This window comes from Benincasa hispida, chromosome 1 (genome assembly GCF_027475165.1).
Source record: "Benincasa hispida cultivar pf3 chromosome 1, pf3_genome.v1.1, whole genome shotgun sequence".
Classification (NCBI taxonomy): Eukaryota; Viridiplantae; Streptophyta; class Magnoliopsida; order Cucurbitales; family Cucurbitaceae; genus Benincasa; species Benincasa hispida.
The window spans coordinates 61,997,452-62,024,764 of record NC_143478.1 but is presented as its reverse complement, the minus strand read 5'-3'; the positions used below and the strand labels follow the sequence as shown (position 1 = coordinate 62,024,764).

Genomic DNA, 27,313 nt, shown 5'->3' with positions numbered 1-27,313 from the left:
CTCCCTACTATGATCACTTCGAATACATATCACATTCAGAGCTTTTTCACGTTGTAATTGAAGATAGAAAGCACGAAAAATAGAAAAAGTATATGATTTTTTATGAAGAAAATGCACCCAGGTGTATTTGGAGAAGTCATCAACAACAACTAGAACTAGGGGTGTACATGGGTTGGGTTGGGTTGAAGGTGTTTCTAAGACCAACCCGAAAATTTGAGTTGGTTGAGTTGTCAACCAAAATGACCCAAATAAAGTCTCCAACCCAACCCAACCCTTAAAATTTGGGTTGGGTTGGGTTGTCCGGTTATGACTTATTTTTTCTTTTTAATTAAAAATATGTAAATTTATATATAACACATGACTAATAACTAAAATCTCATAAATTCAAATGTTAAATACCAAATATCTATGATATTTATTGCAAACTTTAAAGAAAAACAAATATCATAACAATTTTAAAAGAATAATATTAAAAAATCACAATGTGATCAATAAAGAGTAATCGAACTTTAAACAAAGATGTATATATGTTATTAATATATATAAAATTCAGGTTCGGTTGGGTCAACCCAAATTTTGTTTAGCCAACCCATGACCCAACCCAACCCAACAAAAATAGAAAAAGATGAACCCAACCCAACCCAATCCTTACATTTTGGGTTGGGTAGTTTGGGTTGTTTGGGTTGTCGGGTTATTTGAACACCCCTAACTAGAACATACTGATTGCCTCTCAGACTCTCAGATTGCATGGGTTCCATCAAATCCATATGAAGAAGTTCTATAACATGGAAAGAGCTTGAGTGGCTTGATTGCTCATAAGAAGTATGAGTTTGTTTACCAGATTGACAGTCTCCACATATAATTCTAGGAGAAGCTAATAAAGAGGGGAGACCAGATACAACGTTTGTTGCAAGAGCCTTCTAAATAGTCTTCATGCTTACATGATGTTGGAAGATTGTGATGCATTAAATATGGCTATGCGCTGATCTGAGTATGCGTTAATGTAGTTGATCACGCATTCCTATCACAAGTTTTCTTGTTCTCTTGCCAAGTATAACAAGATCATAAGTTTCCCGAGATGATTCGAGGTCGAACACGGGGACTTGCAACTAAAGATGGTTGAAGTGATGTGCTTAAGGTGACTAAAAAAAATAAAGAAAGAAGCATGCGACTAACTACTATGCGATGAATTAACTAATGCGACTAAAATAACTAAACAGACAGTGCACATTTTAAGAATAATTCCGAGAGTTTTTATGGAAACAACAGCTTTAACGCGTAATAGAAATGCATGGAAAAAGCAAGGTTTAGGGGAAATCAATGTCGCATTTCTAATTTTAGCTTTAAGCAGAATCCTAGTTTGCATCATCCGTTTGTCTCACACCTCTCTGTGGGTAGCGCATTTGTCATAACTCTATGATGCATGATCAATGATGCATTGAGCATAAGGTTATTTTTATCTCTAGAAACACTTCTTACGTTGCTTAGTGAGTTCCACAACTACTTACCCTCTTGGATAGTTGGTCATAGCTGCTTGACTCAATGAATGATCAAAGGTAAGCATTTAAGTAATTATACACTAAGCAAGCAAGATTTACCTTTAAAGGTTCAACTTAGTTTAAAGCGTTAACCATCCCCTAGACCCCGTGAAGATTAGCAATGCATGGTAAATAAGAAAGCAATGGTCAAGAAAGGAAGATAATGAAAGTAGACATGATGATAAATGGATAGATACATTGATTACAAGATGTATTAATGTCTTAAGCCAAAATATAATACAACAACAGAGAGAAGATAGAAAGATGGATGGCTAGTTTTTAGCAATCTTTTGCTTCCAACAGATGTGTGTCAAGACTACTAGTGATGGAATGGTAGCGTGAAGTGGAGAAGAACCTCTCAGACTCTTGATCCAGTGTAGTTCTGGTCGTCAATCGAAAGTGATCTACAGAAGTGGAGAACTCTCAGAGAAACTCTTGAATGTGCTCTCGCCTGTGATCACAGATTTCTGCCTAAGGTAAAATTCTCGGATGCTTTGCCAATAATGTCAAGGCTTTATTTATAGAGCCATCCTCTGATGACCTTGGGGATCCCTCAGTAGATAGTCACCATCCTTGACAAGGTAGGTGAGGATGTCAGCACTTTATCATGGTCATCACTCTAAATTTGTAGCAGGAGATCCACTGGAATAGGATCAGAGATCTCAAGGTATGCGGTCAACGTTTCTTTATCATAATCAACACATACGATCAATGCTTCTTGATCATGATCACGCATCCGATCAACGCTTCTTCACCATGATCAACGCATGCGATTAACTCTTGCGATAATTTCATAATATACACTTTAACACACGTTAACTCATGATATACGGTCATCAGGGTTTTTGTGTGCACTTCAGCGCAAGTATCATTTTTAGCATGAATTCTTAGCATTATTGACGCATGATCTGCCTATCTATCCCCATTATTCTAAGTAAAAGGCTATAATAACTTTTATTTCTACAAGTTAACACACCCCCAAATTTAGAATAATGTTTGTCCTCAAGCATCTCTTATATTAAGGAAATTCAAGCTTACCTTACGCGCCAACATTGCGCTGACTAGCTTCTCAGAATGTTATTCACTTGCACTTCTCACCCAAGAAACATTACTCTCCTCAAGCTTAGCCACTTCTTCTAAGAGATATTTTCTAAGTTCAAATCTGACAAGCCTCCACTCGAAACCGTTTACTCATCTCAAACACCTTTGTTTTCTGTTTTTTCTCCTAAATTGCACTCCTTCAAGGCGATTCAAAGCTTATGATTACTTATTTAGATTACTTATTCACATGATGAGGTGTTAGAAGAGATGTTACTAACAAGCGCTTTGACATCATCTTCTGAGTCACTGCTATCTTCAGATTCAACATCAGACAAAGTTAATACATAGCCTTTGCTTCGTTTCTTCAAAAAAGTGGGACATTCAGCCTGAATATGACCAAATCCACCATACTCTCTACATTTGAAGTTCTTTTCCTTGTGAGAAAGTAGATTACCTAACTTATAAGTTTTCTTCTTATTATGAGATCTAAATTGATTGAAGGGAGTAGATTCTTCAGGCTTGTTGTTACTGTAAGAGCCAGACCTCTTACCAAAACACTTGAGCACAGGTTAAACTATTTTAAAAGCAATGAAATTGATTAAGCAAGAGAGTCTTCTGATTCTTTATCATCATTAATCAACTCTTCTTTAATAGTGGATTGAAAATCGATTCCCTTTGCTCTTCTTTTCGATTTTCCCATCAAGGGACATTTCAAACGTGAGTAAGGAGCCAAATAATTCATCTATCTCAGCTTTGTTATGTCTTTAGTTTCCTCAATGGTAGTGACTTTCATGTCAAACCTCTTGGGTAAAGATCTAAGGACTTTCCAGATAAGTTTTTTCTTCTGAAATCTTCTTTCCTAGAGAAAATGACTCATTTGCCATATCTAACAAACGTACATTGAATTCAACAATAGATTTTTCTTTTTGAATTTAAGATGTACAAACTTTGATGTTTACAATTGCAGCCTGAACCTCTTTACTTTAGACGTTCCCTTATGAGCAACAGACAAGATATCCCATGCCTCTTTAGCAGAGACACAAGTATTAATTATTCTGAATATGTTGCGATCAACACCATTGAATATTGCATTCAAGGCATGTGAATGCCCCAAAGAAGCATCATCTTCATCTCCAGACCATTAAGCCTCTGGCTTCAAGATTTTCTTTCCATCATCAGTTTTGATGGTAGGATTAGTCCATCCGAATAAAATAGATGCCCAAGTTTTGCTATCAATCGACTTCAAAAAGGCAGTCACTAGAGCTTTTCAGTACAAATAGTTTGTTCCATCAAGAACGAGTGGACAGGTGGTAGAGCCTTCTTTCTTAATTTCATCCATGATTGAAGCACCTGAGATAAAGGTGACCCACTCTGATACCAACTAAAAAAGTGATAAGATAACTCATCACTCATGCAGATATTAAAGAGAAAGCACTGACAACAATTATAACAAAAAAAAATACCAACAACAAGTAAAGACACACAACAGTTGGTAACCCAGTTCGGTGATATAAACACCTATGTTTGGGGCACAGAGCGCCCATGAAAGATAGTCCACAAATATTAAAGAGTTAAGTAGTTACAACGTAGTACTTATATGTAATACACCAACTACTATAGTGGCTCACGTAGAGCTTCTCACGCGTCACTAGGCTACCCCTAGATGTGAGATTCCCTCCCAACTGAACTTAGGCTCTCTCTAAGTTTGTTAATATTAGCATCTAACACTTTGACACCCAATAGTATGTAAGACTCCTCTCACGACAATATCTTTCCTCACATCAGCGAACTCCTTACACTGATGAATCTTAAGATCTCCCTAAGATGGAGAACTCCTCTTCTGAAGCTGAGTCTTAGGCTTCCCCTAAGACTGAGAATCCCTTCTCTGGTAACTATAGCTTAGGCTTCCCCTAAGACCTTAAAGGTCTTCGATATGTTGCACTCAACAGATGAAGAACTTGCACAGCAGAATAGTGAGCCATCAATCAAGAATACCAAGATGAACCATACGGCCATAAAACAGAAAATGGTTTGCTCGATTAACAAAAGCAGCAACCTAAATGATCATCATAATTCTATTTAAATAATCGAATCCAAGGAAGGAAACAAATCCTTATTTGGAAAAGATAAGTCGTGCCTCAATAAAGGAACATATTGGACTAAATATCATAGCTGAATATTTTTAGATAAGGAAAATATTATGCAGGAAAATATGATGATATCATAACTGGATGTCAAGACTTTATTTGAAACATATGCAGAACCACTACCTCAGATAAAGTTATAAAGGCAACAAACCAGATCTCCAACACATATGTGTGTGTCTATATCTATATATATATATATATATATATCATCTCTCATCCCATACTCCACCATAGTGGACTAAAATCTAAACATAGGTCATCCTAATATATCAAAAAGTCTTTAATTCCTAAAAAAAACAAAAATTTCAGCAACGAGCCTATAAAATATCTTGCAACTTCAAAAATTACGTGTTCTATAGTTCCCACTAAATAAGAAATAAAAAAGCTTTCGGCAAGGGAAAAAAATTCAATTTTAATCCATTGCACAAAGAGAAGAAGGGGAAAAAAATTAAACTAACTCTACTCACCTCAACTATAGATGAGAGTAAAGTAGGAGTAAGAATACCATTATTTGGAATTGCTACCAATGTGAGCATAAGAGCATCATTTTTTACCCACGAAAGTTTTATCCTTAATATACATACAGAGATAATGATTTTTCCAAATTTTAAATATCAACCCTATTTTTATTCGGATTTTTCTTCATCTCTATTTATTCTAATTTGAATTAAATAAAATAAACGAACTTTATATATATATTTGTGATAAAAAAAAAAAAAAAAGAAAAAAAGAAAAGAAAAGTCTATCAGCTATTGTAACTCCCCAAATTTTTCTTAGTAATGTAATTTCAGTAATTTCTTTTAATTGGGAGTGTTTTTGAAATTTTAGACTTTAAGTATAATTGTGAGAATTTAATTATTGATGTTGGAAATTATTAATATTGAAAATGATTGGTAGAAGTTAATTCTTTTTTGAAAGGAAGGGAATTTAAAGAATTATGTGGATTAGGAAAAGAATAAAATAAAATAAAATATATTTTATTCTTTTATTTTATTTTTTTATTCTTTCCTTTTTTTCCTCTTTCTTTTTCTTTCTCTCCCTTCCCTTTCTTCTTCCTCACGCAGACTATAATGCAGACTTTGTACTATGATGCAAGTCCATGCCATAAACTTGGTGACATAGATTTTATGTGATGATATGTGATACTACTTCTAGATATGCGTTATTAACGAATGTTCTTGTAGTATGTTGTGCGTTGTCACAAGTTTCCTTGCGTTGAAACCAAGTATAATTTCATCGAAAGTTTCTTGGTGTGATCCGAAATCGAGCACAGGGACTGTTTTAGGTTATTGCGTTATGTTTGTGATATATGCGACTAGGGGTTTTTTCAATTTATAAAAGAGTTTTGTGTACAAGTAATTAAACATGCGATAAAGTAAAGTAAGCGGTAAAAATGCGATAATAACATAAATTGCATTAAAGTAAATTGCGATAAAGTAAATCAAGCTAAGATGATACAAGATACAGGTTTCATGATACAAGATACTGAGGTCATGGCTGGCTGTGAAGATTATGCAAAGATCGTGTAATGTGGTGACAAGTCTTATGTGCGAAGCAAAAACAGAAAAATAACTAATATGAACAGCGCAAATTCCTTAACTGCGTTAAAGATATAAGTATTGTTCCACTTTTCCCTTGGCATACACCTCTCGGTGATCGGCCACGTTCCCACATCTCTATGGTGAAACAGGGATGAACGTAATGAACGCAAGGTTTCTTCCATCTCTGGAAGTACTACTCACTTTAGTTAACGCATTCTTCTAACCTTCTCTCGACAGATCAGAATGACATCTTCACTTCTACTCTCACAGGTGAAGATGTCGTCTAGCATGCCTTAGCTAAACGCATTTATCTCTTTAGCACAGACTAATTTACTCGTTTAGTTCATATTAATTACCAAGGTATTAAAAAAACTTCATGGAGAAAATAGTTAATGGAGGAACGAAAATAGACAGAGAAGTGAGAATGGAAATGATCGAGACATTCAATAAAACTATTTAGCGTCTGATACATGATTTGTGAATGAAGAGATTAAGAAGATGAAATACACTTGATGAAATAGAGTTAGAAACAAATACAAATAAGCGCCAACGTCTTAGCACCAATCTAGATGGAGATTTTCTTGTCGATGTGGATGAAGTGAATGGATGGATGAGCTTCCCTCTCAGGCTTGCTCAACCGGTAGCAGGGATCTAAGCACAGAGCTTTACGGCGGGGATCTGGCAGATTCACACTGAGACTCACCTCTCGGCCTTGTCTCTTCTCTTCTCGGATTTCTTTCGATCAGTACTCAGCTCAGCCTTTCTCTCAATAATCTAGCATTAATTAGCCCTCGTATCAAATATACCCATATAAAGTATATCTTCTCTGAATTCTATGGGGGTATTTATAAGTGAAAAACTTTGACTCTTGGCCTGTGGACCCCACTTCTTGTTATAGAAATTTCGAAGATGGAGCAATAAATATTCTTTGTGTTATGCAATCAGACCGTCAAATATACACAACGGTTAGTTGTACACGTGTCACAATCCTCTGCATTTGCGTTGCTCAACTGCATCTTTCGATCAGTTGTTCGCATGCGGTGTTGTTTTTATTATCGCATGCGGTTGAAATTTAGCTCTGGATCGACTGTCGCATTGCGCCATCATTGCGTTAATCGTCTCTTCATTGTGGTTTGACGGGCGAATGTGATAGAGATGCGTTGTTCAGTTTCTCGTTGAGCCTTGATCGCAAGCGGTGACTTGGTTTCCTGCAAAATAGAGTAAAAATATCCTCTTCTACCATCTTGACGATGTTAATGGGTGTAATTGCGATAATTCATAATTATTGTATATCTGAGCTACTTTTCATACAATCGACGCATATTCCTTCTCTTTTGGCCGCAATATCCAGAATAGGCAGCATAAATAACTTGTATTTCTACAAGTTATCACACCCCCAAATTTAGATATATGCTTGTCCTCAAGCATATCTTCTACTAAGACAATAAAGCTAAATTCCTCTCCTATATTTTTGCGTCGATTGGCTACTCCGAATGTTACACTTAGGCACATTTCTTAACAATGCAATTTCCTTCTATTCTTGCTAATTCTTACAAAACCCTACTTTATTCTTCGATATAACAAAATTCTGCTCAAAGATGTTTTTCTAGTTTTTAAAATAGAATGTTTATCTCTTCTTTGTCAAAATAACTTGATATATCTATATGCGGTGGTCAAACTTTGCGTTATTTATTAGAGAATGTTGGTCATGGTTACACTCTTCGTTTTGGTTTGTTCCCACGGGTTTCATGCGAACATCCAACTACGGTTGTGTGCCAATTTCAACTTTAACTCATGATCTTCAGAGGAGTTGTCTCTTACACTCTTTTATTTTCTTTCATATTGCATTATTCTTGGGAAACTTATGAAGTTTTTCCTTGCGCTGACATTGGAGTTTTGTATTTTTTTTTTTTTTTGGGAAATGAAATGAACGCATTTTCTTGAAGATCACATATTCTTGGTCTTATCTGCTCAGACCTTCCCCACCCTTAAATTTAAAGATGAGCAAGGTCCTCATTGCGTTGTTTGGATATACTAGACAAACACTTAGAATAAAAATTTCAAAAAGAAGGTTTGAGCAGAACTTTGAAAGATAAAAGGTAAAGTACTGCTAAACTAAGAATTAACTAAGTGTTGGTCAGAATTTACAAAGTATGGGAAATGTTTCTAAGTATAAATATATATTACATCATGGCAGCGCAATGAATAATGTGAAAGTAAAAGATCAGAACATCGCAAATATTGACAAAGGATGATAAAGAAAAAGGAACAGGCAAAAAGAAGAGAATATTTACTTAGCTTGTATTGAATATTAACAAAGTATACAAATAATTAAAAATTAACACAATACAAAAACTGTTGCCTACACAAAGAATCAAAGAATGTATATTAACAAAGTATAAAAATAATTAAAAATTTATGTTCGTGCTGGAGCCATCCGGCCGTCCGTGGGTTCCAGATCTACAGTCGCGCGCTCCACCTGACGCGCGCATCTTTCGCCGTTCGTGGGTTTTGTGCTATTGTGCAGATCTATCCAGCCGTCCACCACTATTTCTCCACCCGGCCAGCCACGTCGATCCATCATCGCTCAGCCATGCCGCCGTCGATTACTGTTGGTTCGGTGGTTGGGTAAGTTGTTTGGCATATATGTTAATTTTGGGTTACTCACTTGATTTTGGTTCAGATTGTTAATTTACCCATTATGGTTGGATTCTAGATTTGGGGTTTTTTTAGGAGAATTTTTGTGCTGTCCAGCGGGTGTTGAAGTTCATTCTTCGTGGCGATTTGGTAAGTTCCAAAACTTGGTAACCCCCATTATGGTTTGGTTTAAGGATTGTTAGATTAAATTTTATATGTATTGGTTTTGGTTAAAATTGTTAATATCTCTTGGGTTTGGACTTTAGATTCAAGATTTGAGACATTTAGGGGCGTTGCTCATCAAAGTAAAGACCAATTTTCTTTTGAAGATTGGTAAGTTTGGAGTAAGTTGTTGGTTGGTTATTTTGAATTAAGATTAATTGTGGAGAATTAAGTTATTAATTTTGGAATTTTTGTATGTTCAGGTAGCCAACAGAATTGAGTTTTGGAATTAAATTTAGACCGAGCCATAGTTTAGGTAAAGTTAAATTGGAGGTCTTTGAATAAGTTGGTTCATTGAAGTTAGACCCAAAATATTGATTTAAATATTGGATTTATTTTAGGTGTTGCTTGGCTAGAAAAGGATAAGCATGCTTGGGTTTCTTTAGATTTAACTTCAAGGTAAGTAATCTTACTACTGAAAACTACCCACGGGCCAAGCACTAGATGTATGCTAGCATGATAGATGAATATTATGACAGAACGATAACATGATAGACTGATAATATAGTATAACCGATGTATGTTCTTGTATGAGAATCTAAAAAATTAATTGTGCAAATAGATACTTGAATGCTAGCATGAGATGATATTTGATTCCATGAGGTTGTATTTGATCTAAGGATGATGAGACGTATATGTATGTTATAGAGCCATGATGTTGTGATGTGTATATATGGCGTAGAACTATGATGTTGAGATGTATATGTATGTTATAGAACCATGTTGTGATACTTGTGATGTTGAGATTGTGATAGTGTCCTCATTGATTAGTTAGATTCCCACTAAATGTTGTGTTTACTTCGGGATTCATTAGAGATGGTGTTATCCTTCGGGATTCACCAGAGGTTGTGTTTCTTTCAGGATTCATTAGAGGTGGTGTTATCCTTTGGGATTCACCAGAGGTTATGTTTCCATGGGGATTCACTAAAGGTGGTGGTTTCCTTCAGGATCCACCAGAGGTTGTGTTTCTTCGAGATTCACTAGAGGTGGTGCTTTCCTTTGAGATTCACCAGAGCTTGTGGGTTCTATGGGATTTACTAGAGATAGTGAGCATACTTAACTACAGTAGGATAAAAATTAGTTTTTCATGTATGAGTTCCACGAGGACTAGATGAGCTTGTGGGTGCTTTCCACAAAAGGTAGGCATCTAGAGGACATAGATGTCTAGCTTGACCCCAGTAGTGGGGTTACTTACTAAGCATTTTTATACTCATTTTTTCTCATATTGTTGTTTCAGGTAAAGGTAGAGATGCACTGACAACTGATAAAAGGAATCCTTGATTGAGCCACCAGGGACTAGTTTACATGCTTCCGCTCATATTTTAATATTTTTATTATGTTTTACTTTTTCAGTTTTAAGATTTGAGACTACCGCTTTAGTTTTTTTTTCAGACTTATTTGTTTCTTTTCATAATTTATGGGTACCCTATCATTTGACTTTAAGTATTTGAAATTAATGCAAATCTTTTTAGTTATCTCATTTATTTAGTATTTATTTCATTAGAAAAGAATGTCGTTTTAACTTACATGCATGCATACATTAGTAACGGCGTATCTTGATTCCTAGGAGGTCGGGTCATTACAGTCGGTATCAGAGCCCATGTTTTGGGTTCTGAAGACTGACTTACTACGTAAATTTAGGTAGTCCCTGTGGCCCAGTAATGGATTCCTCGTCATCGCTAGGTATGTCCTACTAATGAAAGTTTTCAGTACATATATGAGATTAGTGACGTAATGTTTCAGTAGCATGTTTTCTGAGAAAGACCCAGAGATAGAGAGCTGGGAACAGTTTAAGGAGTGTTTTTATGAGAAGTATTTTTCAGCCAATACTCGGTATAACAAGCGGGCAAAGTTCTTGAACTTGAAATAGGGAGTTATGTCGATAGAGGAGTATGAGCAAGAATTTGATAAGTTGTCCCACTTTGCTCCTGAGCTAGTAGCCACCGAGGCAGTGAGGACAGAGAAGTTTATCCAGGGCTTGAGAAGCGAATTATGAGGTATGGTACATGCCTTAGACCTCAAGACGTATGCTGCGATACTGTGGGCTACCGTGAGGATTAATGCTGACTCCCAGGCGGGAGAAGAATATAGGAAATCGCTAGGGATTAGGACTGTAGGCAGAAAAGGAAGGCTTAGTCAAGGGCTTCAGAGCGTTAGTAAAGGAACTAAAACACAGTTTGTGCTCCACGTCAGTGGGGACAACAAGGCTTTCAAGTTGTGACTATTAAGGAAGATAAGTCGATCTGTACTACTTATGGTAGGCGACACTGGGGATGTTGCCTAGCCAGCTCTGGGTTTGTTTTCAATGTGGTCAGAAGGGGCATATGTTAGAGAAATGCCCAAGGAAGAATGTGCCTGAACCCAAGAGCCAGTCTGTAAGCTCATTTCAAGGAGACTCGAGTCGTCAGCAGTAGCAGGGTAGAGTGTTTTATACCACTCGGCGCGAGGTCGAGAATTCAGGCATAGTTGTGATAAGTACACTTCCCATTTTGGTGCACCGTTCTTTAGTTTTGTTTGACTCTAGCTCTTCGCACTTGTTTATATCCTCCATATTTGTAAAGCATGCCATGTTAAAGTCAGAACCTTTGCTCTTTGCACTGTCTATTTCCACTCCATCAGGAGAGATCATGTTAGCAACTAAAAAAATAAAGGCATGTCAGGTAAAGATAGCAAATCATGCATTAGATGTGACCTTGATAATTCTAGATATGCGTGACTTTGATGTGATACTGGACATGGATTTATTAGCTATTAATCATGCCAGTATAGATTGTTCCCGTAAGGAGGTCATCTTTAATCCTTCTATAGAAGTCAGTTTTAAGTTTAAAGGGGTTGGGACCGTGGTCCTACCCAAAGTGATTTCAACATTGAAGGCCAGTAGGCTGTTTGACCAGTGTGGTTGACACTAGAGAGGCTGAAGTCTTCTTGTCTTCAGAGCCAGTAATAAGAGATTTTCCAGACATTTTTCCAGAGGACCTTCCCAAACTGCCCCTACAGTGGGAGATAGATTTTTCTATTGAGTTGGAGCCAGGCATAACTCCCATTTCAAAAGCTCCATACAGGATGACACCAGCAGAGTTGAGGGAACTTAAGGTCCAATTGCAGGAGTTGTTAGACAAGGGTTTCATATGCCCTAGTCTGTCACCATAGGATGCACCCACTTTGTTTGTGAAAAAGAATGATGGATTGTTATATCTGTGCATTGATTACAGAGAGTTAAACAAGTTGACTATAAAAAATAAGTATCCCCTCCCTAGGATTGATGACTTGTTCGACCAGTTGCAGGGAGCTATGATGTTCTCAAAGATTGATCTCCAGTCAGGATACCATCAACTAAGAATAAAAGACAGTGACATATCCAAGACAGCTTTTCATTCGAGGTATGGGCATTATGAGTTCATAGTGATTTCGTTCGGTCTGATGAATGCCTCAATAGTATTTATGGATCTAGAATAGGGTGTTCAAGGAATTCCTCGACACTTTTGTGATTGTTTTTGTTGATGATATCTTGGTTTATTCTAAGACAGAGGCTGAGCATGAGAAACATTTGCGAAAATTTTTGGAGACGTTGAGAGCTAATAAGTTGTATGCCAAGTTCTCTAAATGTGAGTTTTGGTTGAGGCAGGTGTCCTTTCTAGGACATGTAGTTTTGAAGGAAAGAATCTCCGTGGATCTTGCAAAGATTGAAGCAGTTACAAGTTGGGCTCATCCAACCACAATCAGTGAGGTGTGCAGTTTCCTGAGGTTAGCAGGCTATTATAGACGATTTGTAAAGGACTTCTCTAGCGTAGCCATGCCATTGAATCAGTTGACCCGAAAAGGAGCTCTTTTCATTTGGAATGAGGCTTGTGAGAGCAGTTTCCAAGATCTCAAGCAGAGGCTGGTTTCAACCTCGATTCTTATACCAAACGGATCAAGTGGTTTTGTCATTTATAGTGACGCATCCAAGAAGGGTTTAGGATGCATATTGATGCAGCAGGGTAGAGTAGTGACTTACGCTTCACATCAGTTAAAGAAGCATGAACAGAATTATCCCACACACGACTTAGAATTAGCAGTAGTGGTTTTCGCTCTCAAGATCTAGAGGCACTACTTATATGGAGAGAAGATACAGATTTTCATCGACCACAAGAGTTTAAAGTACTTTTTCACTTAGAAGGAGTTGAACATGAGTTAAAGAAGGTGGTTAGAGCTGGTGAAGGATTACGACTGCGAAATTTTGTACCACCCAAGAAAGGCGAATGTAGTGGCAAATGCCCTAAGCAGAAAGGTAGCCCATTTAGCAGCCCTCATTACTAGACAGACTCATTTGTTCAAGGAGCTAGAGCGGGCAAACATTGCAGTGGCAATGGGGAGGTCACGACACAGTTAGCATAGTAGTCAGTGCAACCGAGTCTAAGGCAGAGAATTGTTGATGCACAGTGGTATGACTTTTATCTGGAGGAGAGAGTTTGTAGGGTGGAGTCAGGCCAGGTTGGTGAATTCTCGATATCAGCGGAAGGTGGTCTTCTTTATCATGGACATTTGTGCGGGCCAGTAGTTAATGATATTGAGAATGAGTTGTTGTCAAAGGCTCACAGTTCCTTGTTCTTTATTCATCCCAACAGCACCAAGATGTAACAGGACTTGAAACCTTATTACTAGTGGAATGATATGAAAAGAGAGATTTCAGAGTTCGTCAGTAAGTGCTTGGTGTGCCAGCAGGTGAAAACCCCGAGACAGAAGCTAGTAGGCTTGTTATAGCAATTGAGTGTGCCAGAATGGAAATGGGAGCATGTGTCTATGGACTTCATAGTAGAGTTGCCCTGGATAGTCAAAGGTTTCACTGTGATTTGGGTTGTGGTAGACAGACTTACTAAATTAGCACATTTCATACCTGGAAAGTTCACTTTTTCTGTAAATAAGTGGGCACAGATATACATGAAAGAGGTCTGAGATTGCACAGAGTCGGATATGTTGGCTTATCGAGTTGGTTGCCGGTATGAGGGCTCAGTAAGACTTGGGCATGACAAGAATGTCAGTGCCTATGTCCATTGTGTCAAACAGAGACCCTCGTTTCACGTCGAACTTCTGGAAGAGTCTTCAGGCAGCTTTGGGACTCGGTTGGATTTCAACACAGCTTTTCATCCACAGACTGATGGGCAGACAGAGCGATTGAATCGAATATTGGAAGATATGTTGCGTGCCTATGCCATAGAGTTTCTAGGAAGCTGGGAGGCTCACTTTCATTTAATGGAGTTTGCTTATAATAACAACTACCAGTCCACTATTGGGATGTCACCATTTGAGGCCCTATATGGAAAGAGTTGCAAGTCTCCTGTGTGTTGGGATGAGGTAGGAGAGAGGAAATTGCTTACCTAAACTAGTGCAGACCACGAATGAGGCAATAGAGAAGATCAGGGCTCGTATGCAAACAACTCAGAGCAGACAGAAGAGCTATGCCGATGTGAAACGCAAGGACCTGGAATTTAAGACTGGTGATAAATTATTCTTAAAAGTGACACCTATGAAAGGTATTCTGAGGTTCGATAGGAAATGGAAGTCGAGTCCGAGATTCATTGGATCTTTCGATGTCTTGGAGCGAATCGACCTCGTAGCTTACCATTTGGCATTCCCTCTAGCACTGTCTTCAGTTTATAATGTCTTTCATGTTTTGATTATGACAGAACGATAGCATGTAGACTGATAGTATAGTATAACCGATGTATGTTCTTGTATGAGAATTTAAAAGATTAATTGTGCACATAGATACTTGAATGCTAGCATGAGATGATATTTGATTCCATGAGGTTGTATTTGATCTGAGGATGATGAGATGTAAATGTATGTTGTAGAGCCATGATGTTGTGATGTATATGTATGTCATAGAACTATGATGTTGAGATGTATATGTATGTTATAGAACCATGTTGTGATACTTGTGATGTTGAGATTGTGATAATGTCCTCACTGATTAGTTAGATGCCTACTAGATGTTGTGTTTCCTTCGGGATTCACTAGAGGTGGTGTTATCCTTCGGGATTCACCAGAGGTTGTGCTTCCTTTGGGATTCACTAGAGGTGGTGTTATCCTTCAGGATCTACTAAAGAATGTGTTTCCTTCGGGATTCACTAGAGGTGGTGATTTCCTTCGGGACCCACCAGAGGTTGTGTTTCCTTTGGGATTCACTAGAGATGGTGCTTTCCTTCGGGATTCACCAAAGCTTATGGGTCCTACAGGACTTACTAAAGGTAGTGGGCATACTTAACTATAATAGGATAAAAATCATTTTTTCATGTATGAGTTCCATGAGGACTAGAGGAGTATTTATGTTCCACCAGAGGTAGGAATCTAGAGGACATAGATGCTTAACCTGACCCTAGTAGTAGGGTTACTTACTAAGTATTTTTATACTCATTCTTTCTCATGTTGTTGTTTCAAGTAAGGGTAGAGATGCACCAGCAACTAACAAGAGGAATTCTTGATCGAGCCACCGGGGACTAGTTTACATGCTTCTGCTCATATTTTAATATTTCTATTATGTTTTATATTTTCAGTTTTAAGATTTGAGACTACTACTTTAGTTTTGTTTTCGGACTTCTTTGTTTCTTTTCATGATTTATGGGTACTCTATCATTTGACTTTAAGTATTTGAAATTAATGCAAATCCTTTTAGTTATCTCATTTATTAGCATTTATTTCATTATAAAAGAATGTCATTTTAACTTACATGCATGCATACGTTAGTATCGGCCTAGCTTGAGTTCTAAGGGGTCGGGTCGTTACAACTATAGTCACTTATGAAATTCTATATGAATAAATAAAAGTCTAACAATGATTATTATCGATAGACTTATATTAACAAAGATTAAATTTGTATTATCCCTCACTATGCATTTTTATATATATAAAGGAAACAACATTCACGTTTGTTGTGTTCATACTTAATTTGCAACCATCAATATACCTAAAAGTTAGGAAATTACTATTTATAATTAAAAAATTATGAGTTGACAAAACTAACTTCTCTTTTAAAAACTTATTTTTCTAACATCTTTTTTACTTTTTCAGGTTTTAATTGGAGGGATCCACATAATAAAAATAATATTTTGTTTCAAGTGCCTCCAAATTTTTTTTTTTTTTTTTTTAATTAACACAACATTTCACACCCAACTTCATTTTAAAACTTAAACTTCAATGTTTTATTTTGTTTGACTCTCCATGTTTTTTGTTAGTTTTTACAAATATTTATGGAAGATTTGTTGTTATTTTTAAAGAAAATTTTTGATAAAAAGAGTTTCATTGGGATTTCCCATAATTCAAAATTTTCCACTAAATTGCAATTGTTCTAGGAAATTTGTGAGAATTTTTTCTTCAACTCAAAACTAAAAATGGTTGGGAAAAAATATCGAAATTTGAATCTAAGTTTAAAGGAAAATGGAATTGGCTTAAAAGAAAAGAAAAGAAATATATATTTTCTTTAAAAAAAAAACTAGCTGAAAATTTATTGGTACTTCTCGTAAGATTTTTTTTTTCAATTGTAAGGTTGGAATCATGGGCTTTGAAAGCACTAAACAAATATCTTTCACTTGAAAATTTCCTAGTAAGAATAAGGGACTTAAGAACTTAAGGGAGGAAATTTTAAGTAAAGTTTTTTTTTTAAGGAAAAAAAATTATAGTCATTTCCATTTTCCCCTCAAGTAGTTTAAAGTAATTGGTTCTTGTCAAGAAATTTTCAAGTGAAATATATTTGGTTTATGCTTTCAAAGCTTTTGATTTCACCATTACAATCTGTATTAAAAAAAAGTGTACAATTTCTTGGTACTTCCAGTAAGGATTCTTGTAGGAAGGACCAATAAATTTTCTAGTAAGTGTTTTTTTTTTCTTTAAAGGTCAATTACATTTTTTTTCCTCAAACTTAATTTAACTTAACTTTTTTAGTTATTGATAGCAAAATCTGAATAAGGAAACTCACTTGTAGGAGGGTACTTCCCATAAGGATTCTTGTAGGAAGGACCAATAAATTTTCTAGCAAGTGTTTTTTTCTTTAAAGGTCATTCTATTTTTTCCCTCAAACTTAATTTAGTTTAACTTTTTAGTTATTGATGGCAAAATCTGGACACGAAAAATCACTTGACCTTCATGCGCCTTCACAGTGAATTTATGCAAGACAAGAAGAGAAAACACCAGTGTGGCATCTGTTACAAAACCTTCAAAGTTTAAGCAATATTTAGCAAAAGATCAGAGCAAGTTAGTAAGGAGTAGCAGAATTTACCTTTAGGTGTGCCTATGACCCCCTATTTATAATGTGGTAGACTTAGGATTCTAAACCTAAGGAGGATTAGGAAAAGTTTATTCAGGCCAGCCACAAGGAGCTAAGATCTCAGCTTACGGGAAGTGGGACCCCAAGGGCCGAGGGGAGTTGACCTCGGCCTCGGCCGAGGCGGGCGAGTTAACTCCATTCTTCCTCTCGGTCCTTTCCTTCCTTGGCCTGTTGGCCCATTTCTTGTATTTCTCTAATCCTCATATGGCGATCATTTTTCTAAACTCGGAATTCTTGGTCTTGAATGATCCATAACATTTGCCCGCATTCCCTGGTTGGACTTGAAGGATTCTTGAGGGGAGTACAAATTTTGTTTTCAGTAAGTTCTTTTTTGTTTTTTTATTTTTTATTTTTATGAATTGTAATGGTAGAATCAAAAGCTTTGGAAGCATTAACCAAATATATTTACTTCAAAATTTCTTGGTAACAATCAAGGGCTTTAAACAAACTTAAGCGAAAACACGGAATTGGCTTAAAAAAAAAAAAAAGAAAGAAAAAAGAAAGAAAACCTTACTAAAAACTTAAAGTATTTAAAAGTTACTGAAAATTTCCTAGTATTTCTCGTGAGAATCCTGATGTGGAGTACCAAAAAATTTTCTAGCAAGCCTTTTTTCCCCTTTTCTTTTAAGCCAATTCCATTTTTCCTTTAATTTAATTTTATATACCCAATTCTAATTCCATTATTTTTCCCATAAACTTAGGTTAATTTATCTTCTTTTTTTTTGTAATTTATTTTTTTGTTTTTAACTTAAACCAATTTCAGTTTTTTTTTTTTAAACTTAAACTTTGTTAGTTTAAGTTAACCAATTTCAATTCTTGTAAGTTTAGTTTCATTTTTTTAACCAAATCCAATTCCAAGTAAACTTACAGGAATTCTTGTAGGGAGATAGTTTAAGTTTTAAAAAAGTTTTTATTTGCCATTTATTAATTTTGAGTTTAAAAAAAAATCACAAATTTCCAAACAATTGGAATTTATAGGACAAATTTCAATTATGAGAAATCCCAATGGAACTTTTTCCCCAAATTTTTTTCCTTAAAAAAGAACAACAAATCAACCATAAATATTGATAGAAACTTGCCAAAAATATGGAGGCAAACAAAATAGAACACTGAAATTTACATTTTATGAAGTTTAGTATGAAAAGTTGTGTTAAGTAAAAGTGAAATTAAAAGTACTCATTCAAGGGACAAAATGATATTTTCATTACGTGAGCTTCCACTTAAAATCTAAAAAAAGTAGGAAAAAAAGATTGGAAAAAGAAGTTCTTGAAAAATAAGTTAGTTTTGTCCACTCAAATACATTTTACTTTATAAAAAAAAATATTGCCTTAACTGAAATGCCACAAAATTTGTCCAAATTCCAACAAGAACGTACTACAATATAAAAACAAGGCTAAATTATTATTATTTTAAAAAAATGTTCTTAAACTTTATACTTCCTATAAAAAAAAAAATACATCCCAACTTTCAAAAATACTCTTAAACTTTCCATAAGAATTAAAAAAAAAATACTCTTATGGTTAGTTTTGCATAGAAACCGTTAGTATTCTGTTTCAAAAATATCCATGAACAGTTTCAAAAATACTCTTAAACTAAAAAAAGTTTTTAAAAAAATACCTTTACTATTAGTATATGTATAAAACCATTATTACCATATTGCAAAATGCCTCCAGACATTCAAAATCTGCATTAATACCCTTACCTTTTTAAAAAACAAAAAAATTAAATGCCATTACTATTTATCTACACTCTCTCTTTACTTCTATCTTATGATCTAAACTTTTCTTTTTCCTCCTCTCTCTTCTTCGATACTTTTTTACTCCCCTTCTTGTTAATTGCAACCTTTGTTTATCTTAAAAAATAATGAATAAAATTGTCACATTCAATTAAGATAAATAGGCTATAGTAAGAAGAAAAGGAAAAGAATAATAGAACCACCAAGAGACTTAGGACTCGAGTATTTTAACAATGTTGTATGTTAATATTTGAGTGTGTGTCAAAGATTAAAATATCAATGTCAATATCAATTTCGAGATTTCAATTTTATGGATATATCAATAAAACACCAATATTGATGGATATTTTTGTAAGTCACAATATTTATAAAATTTATTTATATTAATAATTAAGTTAAGTTATGGATATTGTTATTACTCCTATTCATATTGGATTAAACAGATGACATTTTTTCAAATGTTTTACAAGTATTTATAAAAGATGTTAGAGATATCCATGGATATTTAATATTGATATTGAACCCTTCGATTTATGGATATATTGGCGGATATATCGATACATCAATAGATATTTTCATCCTTGGTATGTATAATTAGCCAAATACGTCATTTTTTTATTTGTTATTTATCATTTTGGTGAGTTTTACGTGGGGATTTTGATTTGGAATCTTGTGAGGTTTTGCAAACTTTCAAAAGTTTAAAAAATACGCGTAAACTTAAAAGAAGTTAAAAGATACTCTTATTAGTAGTATATGAACAAAAACCATAATCTCTTGTTGCAAAAATAGCTCTATTTTTTTTAGAAAAAAAGTTTAAACATTGTTGGTATAATGATCAACTTGTTTGAAGTTTTCTTCAATTAAAAAAAAAACTAATTTTAAAACAAATGATATAGATATCATCATTTTTTTTTCATATAGATACTTTCATTTTTCTCCTATTTGTCCAATTCTTAGACCAATTTTCTTTTCTTAAAAAAGATAAAGACTAAAACTTTAAAGTTAAAACATAAAAGCTTACAAAATCTCACAAAATTCCAAAAATAAAATCTCTCCTTAAAATATACCAAAACAATAAAGAGCCAAATACAAAAAAAAAAAAAAAATGTATTTGATTATTAACAAACATTCAACCACTAAAAGAGATATTTGAAAAAGTAATATTGCAGTAGGTTATAATAGTTGAAAACACCAACTATTATATTTGAAACTTCACCCAGCTATAATAGCCCACTCCACCCAAAGTTGGAGCCCAAACAATCCTTAAGTCCTTAGATCCCCATGTTTCAAAAAAAAAAAAAAGAAAAGAAAACCTAAAATCCCTTTGTGTTTTCATTATTCTTTTTCTTTAATCTTGTTATAGTATATATACCTTAATTGAAGTGAGCGATTTGATTCTATTATTTTTTAGATAAAAATGTCAAATAGTTAACAAAAAAGGATAATAAGATGGTATTGAAGAGATGGTAATGAAGAAGAGAGTGGAGAAGAAAGAGGGAAAATAAAGAAGTAAATGGTACTGACAATTTTTGTTTATATACCAAGAATAAGGATATTGATATTTTTCAACCTTTATTTGGTTGAGAGCATTTTTTAAATTTCTGAAAATTCAAGAATATTTTGAAATTTTTAAAAATTGGAAGTTATTTTTGAAACAAAATACGGCTAATAAGTTTGGGATTTGAGGATTTTATTTACTTGCCTGGGAAAATAAAATTCCCAGGCATCTTAATAAAGGTATAGGGCGTGTTTTTCATTCCGTCGAAGACTGGGTTTTTACGTTTCACCTTCCCAGGTAGGTCCCTTTCTTCTTCTTTCTCTCCTTCTTTCTCACCTTCCTCTTCATCGTTTTTCTCTCTTTTTCTTTTTTTCTTCCTCTTCATATATTTTTTTTCTTCTTCTTCCTTCATGGATATTCAAACATAAATCTCCAAATTCTTATACATTTTTTCAGATCTCCAAATTACTGTACAACATGAATCCTCTTCGCATTGTCTTTTTCTTCCTTTCTTTCTTCCTCACCATATGTTTAATTTTCTTTATTTTCAACTGATTGATTTATCTATGGTTTGATTTTGAAGATTAAATTTCACATAATGAATGAGATATTAACATAAAAAAAAAAAAAAAAAAAATTCTTTTTGTGCTTTTGGGGAAAAAAAATTATTTTGTGGGTTTCCTCCTCCTGCTATAAAAATGGGGAGGTGGGAAAAAAGATTAGAGAAATCATGCAAATCTTTCCATCTAAAACTAACGATAGCGGTATTTTGAACTCTTTTCGGAAGTTTTAAGAGGATTTTTGACACAAAGTATAAAGTGAATGAATATTTGTATAATTTAGCCTAACTTCAAATAAATTGATCTTTAGGAGCGTTCTTAATTTTGTTTTATAAAGGTTAAGAATATTAATGCAACTTTTGAAAGTTCAAGACTATTTTTTAAATGAGGTATCAATAGTTTTTGTTCATATACTAACAATAAGGGTATTTTTTAAATTAAAAAAAAATTAAAGGTATTATAACTTTCAAAAGTTCTAGAGTATTTTTTAAACAAAGTACTTATGGCTTCCATCCAAAATTAACAATAAGAGGTTTTTTTTTAACCTTTAGTTGAGGTACTATTGAAACTTTTGAAAATTCAAGGATATTTTTTTAAATTAAGGTTATCTAATACACAATATAACTATGTTACTCACAATGCTCCAACAATTGCAAAGATAAACGGTAAAATACAAAGTAATAGCACCGAAAATGTACTATCTTCTTCTTCTTAATTCAAGGTCGCTATTATATTTTATTGTGTTTATTTAGTGTTTTCTTTTGTAGGTTTCGAGTATCTAAGAGGTAGAATCGGCCGTTACGGACTGTTTGGGGTTAATTTGGAGCAATTAGAAGCTAAGACAGAGCGTTCGGGATTTAAAGGAGGCAAAATGACGAAAACACCCTCAAGGCCCAGTACTCAGTGTCGTGACGCCAGAGCGCGGTGCTTTTTCCAGAGGCACCAAATTTTGGTGCAACGCCACATCATTGTCTTGTAACGTCGCAGTGCTACATATTTTGATGAACGCACGCACGCTCCTTAGTGTCGCGACGCCACCGTGATTGCTATATAAGCAGTTCTTCATTTTAGGGAAGAAAAATCGACCCCCCAATCGGCATCCAGTCGATTTCTTCATCTTCTCACATCTTCTACTTCTTCCTTCTTCTCATCTAATTAGTTGAGATAAAGCCTAGATTTGTCTTCTTCATCCCATAGGAAGGTAAGTTCTAGGGTTTTCTCTAATTTAGGGAATTTTGGAACAATGTAATTTTGAGAGTTTTGTTTAATTGTAATTTTCATATCTTGGATATGGGTGGGCTTGCTTCTATTTATCTTACTTAATTGATTATCTTGGGGGTGGGGTATATTATGATAGCTTGGGGTTCTTGAGCATTGTGCTCGGGCAATGTTGTTGATGGAATGTACAAGCATACAATGGAAACAATCAGAATCAATAAACATTCTAATTACACTTAATTTGAGTTTCAAAAACATGTTAAAACAGAATTTCAAAAGGGAGGGTTTCAATAACTTATACCTTTGAAGAAATCCATCAAATCCAAGTTGCTCTCCACGAATTCGACCTCCAAATCAACAGTAGATCACCAAGAGATCTTCTCTACTATTCTCCAACTTGGATTTGAGTGGTGGAACTCAGAATTGAGGTCAATTAGGAGAGGGAAGCAAGAGAGTTTGAGAGATATTCCAGATTTAAAAAAAAAAACAACTTGCATCATCCATGTTTATCTGAAAATCATAGTATTTTTGTGAATTAAACATGCAAGCACTACTTAGTTATGCTGATTGACACCTCAATTAGTACCAAGTTAATGTGATAGCACCAAGTTAGCATGATTAGTCCAACAAAAGTTGGATTATTCCACTAATCCTATATATATATATATATATATTCATTTTCAATTTTCTTTAATTTTCACTCAAATTAAATTTAATAAAAAAATTCAAATCTTAATTTGAATTTTACAAAATTGAAATTATTTAAACAATTAATTAAACAAATTTAATAATAATTTAATATCAAATATTAAATTAATTAAACACTTATTTTATACATGAATCTCATTCATGCAAATCAATATTTAAATATTTTAAACCCTCCCATTATGTTTAATTTCAACGAAATTAAATATTAATTATATCAAATATAATTATCCAAACCCTAAATTGAATTTGAACATTTCTAATTCCAAAACCCTAAAAGGAAATTTGAACACTTCAAATTGAAACCCTAATTTTTATTTTGAACATTTGAAAACCACTCAATTTACTAATCCAAGGATAATTTTATGAGCTAATAGAGGGACCTTATGGACCTACAGATCATGAGCTCCAATGATTTGAGATTAATTGGCTAAACTTTTTAAACTGAATTAACTAATATCCGTTGACTACCGAGACACACCACTATAGCTCAGTAATTGCACTCTTCTCATTGTAGATATATTTTTGTCCACTTGATTTAACTGTAATTAGTAAGTCGACCCTTCATAAGTTGTTCGTAATATCGGCTAGGTCAAATGTTATTTTACCCTTGAAATTACATCTTGCTCCTTAAGTCCCACTGAACCTCTAACGGACAATTGGTTTGTGATCCAATCACTAAACCGAGTCCCTCTCGGGCCAATGAGAAGGTGGGGCCTCTTGTTCAAGACTTGGATTTAGTACTTAAGAGAACAACCTCTCTACTATCCCTACATCGGGTAGGTATGAATTCTGTCTTGCACCCTATGTCCCTAGCTATCTACTCGATTATACCTCTGAAATGGGAGGCTTATTGAGTCGGCGATGTTGAGCCAACCCTCACCTATGCAAATTTAAGTATTATCCTGAATAAACAAGAGTTCATAGTTAACTAAGGATTAAGGTCGAGTTACCTAGGTCATCAATTTGAACAATTATCTTAAAAAGTAAACAACATTATAAAGTAAGAGTGACTGATTTCTTGGTCCGATCTTATACAAACTCATTGCATAGGACATCCCTACTCCTCATGTCACTACATGAACAAATCAGGATCACTTCGTTTGTAGCACTTTACAACAAATTGTAACAACTACAGAGTGGCGCATCCAATAGTGTTACCAGAATAAGACACCCAAACTTATACTATGGACCATTTTGGCTATTTACTCAAACTTGATCCATCTTTATGTCTCCAAATAAAGTTCAAGTATTCATGTAATAGTTATGGATTTTTAGTTTATTGGATTTAGTCTTTACAAGTGCAATTTACATATTCAACAATAGTTTTATTGAATAAATGTCAATAACATCTTTATTGATAATAGAAAATGTTTAACATTACAAACTGCGAGTTTATGACATACAACCCAACAGTGGTGTACTTGAATTGCTTGTTTGCTCTTTTGCTTGGTTTATTATGATGAATAGTTGATGACACACTGATACGTTATTTTATGAATGGAAATATGGATGATATGCATTGATGGATTGTGTTGTGCACTCAAGTTTTCCTAGCGGAATTCAAGTATAAATTCCTCTGAGTTTCCTGGTAAGTCCAAGGTCGAACACAGGGACTTGTGAAAATAGTTGCGTTGGTAATGTTTATGAAAACTTTGTGGTAACCAAGTAAATAAAAAAAGTATGGGTGTGTTGTTGCGTTGATGAAAAAGAAGTAAATAAAGGCGGTAGATTTGAAAAAGATAGTTACATTGATAGATGCAATGAGTATACGATGAACGGGTTGAGAAGACCTTTAACTAGCATTACCCGGGAATGTGTCAAACTTTGCGATCATATTACAACCATGCACAACAAGTCATTTCCCAATGTAAATGTGATGCTCCTAAGTCTAGGACGCATGTGTTGGATGCAAAATGTCCATAGAGCTTATCCCTATGTCTCTACTCTTGTCCTATGCATTGATGCAAATTGCATGAAAGCAAGGTGACCGCATACAATCATACCTTATTGCTAAGATGCATGCGATGTGTTAATAACAAATAGTGCTCATTCCTAAGCACCTATCTCCCGTTTATGCGTTCTAATTTGGTTCTTCCAAACCTAGATTCTGACCTGACCTTTCCAAGTTTAGATCCTGTCCTTAGACTACCCTCCCGAGTATTTCTAATAGACGAATAAAGCGTACATAAACAAGACAATCGCAAAGATGAAGATTCCCTCGTTATGCTAGCTAACTACTTCTCAACCCATTCAACTAATTTAACTACTCATGCATAAATAACAGAGAGTGAACAGATATAGAGAAAGACATTCCATTCTTATAACTGAGTTGAGTACAAAATGACAATGGAAAGTAAAGGTAGAGAGCCTGGTAGCAATTCCTTGCTGACCGATGCTTTTTCACTGAATCTCTATTCTGATCTACAAATGTTCCTGCTTCTGTAGGCATCGGCCCTCTCTCTGTCTTGGAGCTTCCGGTGCTTTCCCAAGCTTACCAAAACGATCTACCGGCACACCTTCTTCCTCGCATCCGCCTTAAAATTAAAGAAAACTATGGACCGAGGCGTGAACTTGTAAAGTGGTGAAGTAATTGACTGCTTAACCCCTCCTCTGAAGAATGCACTTGGTATTTATAGAGTTTCCATGGTGAAAGGCGACTTCTCTCTCCCGGTTGTACAGATGGGACAACTTTAATTCATGACTGATGCGCCGGATAATTGTCACCGATAAAGTTGAATGTACTTCGTGATCGTTATCGACAGTCAACTTAATTTGGATCCGACTGCCGTCAGCTTTCTGTCCCATCGCTCTTAATTATCCTTTCGCCCGGATGCGCCCACCATGTTGCGCTGACCAAGTTGCAGTGATTCTTCTTGGGCGAATGTTTGCGAACACGATCAACACAAAGTCTTGTCGTAAAGTTGCACTCAACCAATGTATTCCTATGATTGCAATCTCTACATTGCGTTAACTCATATTCTGCACAAAAATGTAAAGATCAACTGCTCTAATGCGTTGGATGCATGCGACCGCAATATTATCTAATACACAAGTCCTTTGTCTAATGAAGTTAGGTCTTGCGTACTTAAAGTTGTATTATTAGGCTTATATTTTTATTGTCACCCTAAAAGGCCTAGGTGTTAGGTGTTAAGTGACTGAAACCTCAACCTAATAATGCATGCTTAAAATTTTGCTGAACTCGTAAGAGCCAAGCATATTGTACAATAAAAGAAAGTTTGTAAAAGGCAAAACATGTTATAAAGTAAGAACAAGTTTGTATGTTATTTTTTAAGAGGATTACTCATCTTTTCATGGAGTTATGATTAACCTGGCCGGCTTTAACACCCATAGTTTCCCTCTGAGTTAAAGTACCTTGAGGAATGGATAAGCTTTGGAACCTTGTTAGAAGGCATTGCTCGTAGTTGGATGTCTTTCACGTAACCCATGTGGGCAAGCCAAAACAAAGGCGACTTGTCTAGATAAGGTTTCCTCTTTTGTGTAAAAGTAAAAAAAAAAATGATAAAAAGAAAAAAATAAAACAAAATTTCAGTTCCCTTAAGTGTGTCATTGTATCGTTAAGTCTAGGAAGCTTAACTCTTGAGCCTCGAGTCAGAGTGGGGGAAAACAAATTGAGAGTCTTATAAAATCATTCCAGGTTTTGCCAGCCTAACTAGTAAGGCTTTGGTCAAATCCATGCTTGATCAGGTTTTGAATCATTTTTAAACGTGTTTGATTGATTGTAATCGAATTTCATCTTTGATTGTGATTCTTATCTTAAGAAATTGTTGAGACTAGAGTAACGACCCTTGTGATTGAGCAAGCATATTTTGTGTGAATGTGTCATTCTACATTGCTCGAGGATAATCAAGAATTACGTTGGGAGTGTTTGATAGCACTGAAAATATGTTATCTTCCTCTTCTTAATTGAAGGTCGTTACTATGTTTTAATGTGTTTATTTAGTATTTTTGTATCTTTCAAGCATCTAAAAGGTAGAATTGGATGTTACAGATTGTTTAGGGTTAATTTGGAGCAATTAAGAGCTAAAAAGAACATATGAGCTTCAAAGGAGATAAAATGACGAAAATGCCCCTAGAGGCGCAACACTCAACATCGTAGTGCCAGCGCACGACGCTTTTTCCAGAAGCACAAAACTTTGGTGCAACGT

General features: G+C 34.9%; 1 long non-coding RNA gene across 1 annotated transcript; it reads left to right on the top strand.

Moving 5' to 3' along the window:
- Positions 1-20,761: 20,761 nt before the first annotated feature.
- LOC150038609 (uncharacterized) lies at positions 20,762-22,534 on the top strand. Its single transcript, XR_016524739.1, has 2 exons — positions 20,762-20,958; positions 21,989-22,534. It is a non-coding gene; the product is annotated as an uncharacterized LOC150038609 (long non-coding RNA).
- The last annotated feature ends 4,779 nt before the right edge of the window (positions 22,535-27,313 follow it).